Source organism: Pomacea canaliculata, linkage group LG5 (genome assembly GCF_003073045.1).
Source record: "Pomacea canaliculata isolate SZHN2017 linkage group LG5, ASM307304v1, whole genome shotgun sequence".
Classification (NCBI taxonomy): domain Eukaryota; kingdom Metazoa; phylum Mollusca; class Gastropoda; order Architaenioglossa; family Ampullariidae; genus Pomacea; species Pomacea canaliculata.
This window is the reverse complement of record NC_037594.1, coordinates 24,560,374-24,566,373: the sequence shown is the minus strand read 5'-3', so window position 1 is coordinate 24,566,373 and position 6,000 is coordinate 24,560,374. Positions and strand designations below refer to the sequence as shown.

Here is a 6,000-nt window from a genome sequence, read left to right as displayed (position 1 = left end):
CTGGTATATTGCCAGTATTGCCAATAAATAACGACAATCGCCATTATATAAGCAACAAGGCAGTTTTTTCTTACCTTTCTCATCGCCTTGATTCCAACATTCACCTCTTCAGCCAGTCCGTTAGACGTACCCGTATACACAGCCCCAGCCTCCACTCCACCCCACACATACATACACATACATATACAAACGCCCTCAGACATTGTAACACTTGCACATAAACACACCCACGTGTGAGGCAAGAAGTTTGGCGAAGCTGAGATTGTTTCTTCAAACACCTGCTTGCTTGTGGAGACACCATGGCAGATGGCTGCTTGGGCCAGAAGCGGGCCGCGGAGATTAACTCATTATCGTCTGTAATGGCCGTTACCCAGGGAGCGGCCTGATGCACAATCTTAATGTCCGACATTAACGACACCCTCGTCCTCCAACGTGAAGTTTACTGATAGCAGTCTGCGACAACAACGACAACTTTTGATGTGTTGACGGCCTTAGCTTCCTGACACTTCAGTCGACATCAGTGACAGACTCCATGTGAACAGGGAGGCAGTGAGAGGATATTCCACATTTTTGGTATCAAGATTTTATTTCTGGCCTGTCCATCTGCCATCTGGTCAATGTTTTAACCCTCTTTCTAAAGTAATTGTTGACTTTTTTGTTGTTTTTGACTGTTGGACTTCAGTGTAATGTTCAGGTGCCTTGTCTACGCATGATTTATATTTTTGTCTCCAATCCTTCCTGACTTTTTCTGTTGTCTGCTTGTTGTTTGCTAACCTATTTTCTTGTAGTATTTATGTATTTCTTGCTCTGTTTTGGCTTCCTCGATGTTCCTTCGGCGTTAGGAGCTGAAGTGTTTACTAATAATAGTCATCTTAGAGATAAACAGAAAGAAAAAGACAGAGTAGGAGACAGAGAAAATAATGGAAAAGTGTGAAGGATTGCTTGTTAAGAACCATGAAAAAAAAGTAATCTTCATCGCATCCACAGAGTTGCACATCCTTATTATTATCTCCCATGATGCAGCACACTAGCGCCATCTTCTCTTTATCTCGCCAGCATCACAGCAATGATCGCCATTACATCGCTACTTCCGTTCACAAACCACATGTCTCTTCTCTCCATCCACACCCTGGCTTCCATTACTCAGCGGTCGTCTCTGGCTTTCTGTATCCAGCCAGCCTTTAACTCCCACCCGCCATCCCTTCCCCTTCCCCCCCACACTTGTATACAGTACAATCACCCTCCTCCCCTAAACACAATCACATGGGAGTGAAGGAGCCGAGACGAGCTGCAACTGCCTCTTGAAACATCTGCCAGCTTTTAAAGACAGATGGTTCCACAAGAGTAAAAAAGAAAGAAAGAAAAAAAAAATAAATAAAAGAAAACAGACCTGGGAGGTTCGCTCGTTACCGCAGTTGGTGGCCTTCGCCAGGGAGCGGCCTGCCTCACAGGTTTATTGCCGGCATCGACGTCGCCCTCGCGATAACCTCAGGGAGCGACCTCAGTCTTGATGTTCCACACAGACGCCAACCCTCGTCTTCGTCTTTCAGTGTGTCGTCTGCTGAGAGCAGTCTGCGACAGAAGCCGAGACTTGACAAGTAGACCAGTGTCACGTGCTCACTCTTCAGACGACACGAGCGACACCTTGTGGGATCAGGAACTTCTTTTTCCAGTTTTAGACATTTGACCGATCTTCTACCATCTTTCAATCAAGGTAATTATTTTTATTTTTTTTAAATTTTTTGTTGAGTCATACCAACCATATATTTCCCGGCGTATATGCTTGCTTTTAGGGTAGGTGCATGTCCTGCTTTTAAGTCTTTAATATGTGTGTGTTAATGTGTGTGTAATGTTTGTCAGAGATGCGTACAGGACATTGAACAACAATTTCTACATACACCATTGTACGAAATCCCGTTAAATATTAACCGTTAGGTAATGTCTCGCTGGTGACAATCTCAGGTCGCCATGTAATCCTCGGCAATCATTTTTTAAGCCAGAGGTAGCAGGTCCAGGCCTGAATGCATGCAGAAAATCGACTCCCGCTGCGCTAATAGAGGCTGTCAAAAGCCGAGAAGGTCGCGAACAGCTGAATGATGAGAAAATTGCTGGCGAACAATTTCCGACTTACAGCACATCGTGGTCTTTCGAGCATGGGAATTCCTCACGAACGATAATTGGGCCAGTAAAAAAAAAGTGGCAAGAGTTCAGCTTGAAATCCGACTTCGTCATCTGTGTTTTATTGGCTCTGGCTTGGCGCGTGCAGGGTTGTCCGTTAGACTAACCGCCTTCATGAGTAAATTAATCCACCGACTCTCCATTCCACTTATTTCTTGCATTTTGTCGATGCACGAAAGTCTAACAAATTTAATACTTTTACTCCAAGAACTGATTTATCTAGTTAACCTTGAATGTTCAAGAGTTGTCTTGTAGAACAGCCTTGGTTTTCATTGTCAACATAAAGGAACAGCGAGGCAGAGAGCTCAATGTTACTAAACAAAAAAGCAGCTTGGGAAGCAACTACACTAGCAAAAGAAGCAAAGTACAAGAAATAAGTGGACTGGAGAGTCGGTGGATTAAGATGTTGAATAGAAAGTGTCTAGAGAAGGGGATTGCAAAAAGAGATTAATGTGGACTGGAGTCGGAGGAGCTGACAAAGGTCCTGTGTCCTAGAAGACCTCCCACAAAATCCAAGAACACTGCTCAAAGGAATCAGTCACGAGGCTCTAGCTTTCTTAACTGTAGATAAATGGAGGTGACTGAATCAAATATGTCCTTCTGTTTCTCGCAGTCTTAAGAGAGTGTCGATGCGTTGAAGGTTTTCTTTATCTCGGGGACAACAGTTGAGAGGCAGGTGCCGATGTCCTTCTTCATTTTTCGGGAGACAGGGATCCACGGCACCACTCGATCCACAGGGTACGCTCCCGTCTTGTCAGGTTAGGATTACCCTTGCTCTAACCACCTAGGCTATCTACTCAAAGTAAACTTTAAAAAACCTGTGCAACTGGTTCAATAAAGTGAAGGATAAAGTAGGTGAAGATGAAGAATAGTCAGAATACCGTCTTTAAACTTTTTTCGTTTGTCAACACACTTTGCTGTCTTAATGCTAAATACTCTGGCATGATGGTTGGGAACCTTGAACCTAGGACCAAGATTTTGGGATTAAAAAAACTATTTAAGAGTACAGAACAAAATTAAACATGAGAGACAATCGTGCCTACTTCAGTCAGTGGCCAACTGTTAGACCTGATGAGTGAGGAAACGTTAAGACGCACCTGCAGCTTACGATGCTTTCAAATGACTAAAGCTATTTCCTTAACGAACATCAAGTATAGAGACCTCTATGACACTAAAACTCATTTGCTACCGCTTTTTAATTACAGCTCTAGAGGAGAAACATCTGCGGAGTCTGCAAATAGCTTTATAACTTAGAAAACAAGACCTCCTGTTGCTCCAGGGCAAGACTTCCCCTCGCATCATAACTACGGTGCCTTGGTGGACAGCTGCTGGATGTGTCGAGCAGGGAAGTCCGGTCATAGAGCCTTCCAGCCAGCAGCTGTCTACTCCACGGGCAAGATAAACACTTTCAAGCACCAACATCCTCAGGAGGGTATCCCGTCAGTGGCGGTGTAGGTGTTGAATGGACGACATAAGTGTACCCAGGTTCCCAGGAGATCAACAACTCAGACTTGTTTGTACAATAAGAAATATGACTGAATATTATTTGTATTGATGATTTTCTTGATGATGACGATGGCAACGATGACGACAACATTGATAATCGGAATATCTTCCTTCAAAACAAGTTCTAAAACCTAGCATTTGTAACAAGGAATACACTAACAGTCCCCCCTGGGTACAAGACTCATACAATGTCATAAAATTGTAGGCCATGAAGGTGAAGAAAGTTTATAGAAAATGTAAGGCAGTCGACGTCAATACAATTTATACAGGTAGTAAATAAACCCAGTGGCCAAGTTTTATGGCCAATATCTGGTTTACTCGGGGCAACAACTTTGTTCCCTTTTCCTTTGACATCATTCCCTTTGGCCGCGAAAGAAAAAAAAACACAGTAACATCCTCACCCACCCACACACGCGCCTACTCGGCCACCCACCAACACACACACACCAACACTCACACCCACACACACACACACTTTTCCCTTCTAGCTGAACACCAGTGTCATGCAGTTGTCCTTTATTGATGTTTGAAAACATTTAAAAAGAACATTTTTCTGTCCATCCCTTTATCAAACGCAATAAGAAGACGGATCTAGTAACACCCTCAGCGCTCGTGCGCCGAGATCGAGTTTCAATAGGATTGGCTTGCCCAAAACGGTTGACATTAAAGTCCTTCCCTTGCGGGTATTTTAAGAAGTTTAACAATGTCCTGGGCAGAGTGACCCTTCTCTTTTCTTGTAGCTTTTCAAATGAAAAATAAAGTTTCCGAACAATTTCTATATTTTTAAATGATTCATGTCCAGGTTAATTTTTGTTATTTTTGTAGTTGATTAGAAATATGCAAAAATCCATCGTTTTTCTAATAATCACACAGCTTTTAAGGTTTATTCTTTCTGTCTTTTGACTATGTTTGGTGGTTGTAGACTACTCACTGGAGTATCTTTGCCGAAAATAAAGCGAAATTAAAGTGGACAAAATCACAGCTCAGAGGGTTAGCTTCAAGAATCAATGAAGGCGACCAAAATACTCTGGATAGTCAGGAAACAATTTTTGGGAGGAAGAGATACAGTGTCAGTGAAAGAGTTGTACAGAACTGAGATTCCTTGCGAAACAGCAGACATAAGAAAAGAAAGTAAGACTGGCACCAGTCGATAAGTGGATCAGTGCAGCAGCCCACGTCGAGACAAGAAAATATTTGTACTTGAAATATAGCAAGCTGACTGTCTGGTTATTTCTTCTGGAAAATGCTTCCACCTCGAGGTGATTTTACACTATGAGTGGAGAGGGAGGAAAAGGAAAGAGTACAATGAGAAACCTCCTCGAAGCCCAGCCAAACACCGAGTAGCCCGAGACAAGACTCGAACCCACGGCCTCTCATTGTAGTCGTGACAAGCAAGTGTTATAATTCCGTACTGGGTGGATACAATGTTGCAATGAACTCTGTGATCCTCCTATACCCAATCCCCTGAGGTCCTAGGGGTGGTAATGTCTGCACATGCCAGAGGAATGTTGGAAGTAATGGATGTGTAATGTTCTGCAAGTGGCTTTACCTGAAATATTATTTTGCACTTGAATGTCCAGATGGACCATGGCAACAACCTGCACAGCAATAACAAATTCTCACTCACAGAGGTCAACTACGGGACAGACCGCAGTGGGAATATTCCTTGCTCAGAGCTTGAAAACTGGAAATTCAGCAGTTTAATATGAATAAGGATTTGCTCCAGTGAGAAATGACTGACACACACGCTGAGAAACACAGAAAAAGCACTCCAGGGAAATATTCAGAACGAATTGTAAGCCCATGCTAATGCTGCCCTTCTGTTTTCCATGCAGAAGATAATAAACACAAAGGTTGATGTCTGTATGCGGGTACAGAAGGAGATGGAAGATGCAAACACACAGAAAGAGGGAAAATACGGGTGAAGAATGGAGAGGTAGGTGTGGGTGTGGAGAGAGAAGAAACAGAAGAATAAATGGTGTGTGTGTTGAGAAGAGAGAGAGGGAAAACATAGAGCCTGAAAACGATAAAGAATTTTTGATTAAATATGTCAATTCCCTATTTTAAGATAAAACACAATAGACAGCACAATACAAAATTCATTTTATCTCGCTTTGTATTTTTTAGTAAAGGACATACCAAACTTTATTCAAATAATTTTTAAATCTGTAAAATATTTATATAAATCACAAATACCAAACTAAAATTTAATCATCATAAAATGTCAATAGATTATCAAAAACTAGATGAATGCAAACAGCAAATAGAAAATAAGATTCAAACAAGTTAAATGTGTCAGTGTGACACCATGTTTTT

At 42.1% G+C, this 6,000-nt stretch overlaps 1 protein-coding gene across 1 annotated transcript in view; it reads left to right on the top strand.

The window, feature by feature from the left end:
* The first annotated feature begins 1,182 nt into the window (after window positions 1-1,182).
* The window catches only part of LOC112564933 (calcitonin gene-related peptide type 1 receptor-like), a 40,489-nt gene continuing 35,671 nt past the window's right edge, over window positions 1,183-6,000 (top strand). The window contains exon 1 of the mRNA XM_025240088.1: window positions 1,183-1,714. The gene's annotated coding sequence lies outside the window, so the exon portion shown is untranslated. The remainder of the gene's footprint in view (window positions 1,715-6,000) is intronic.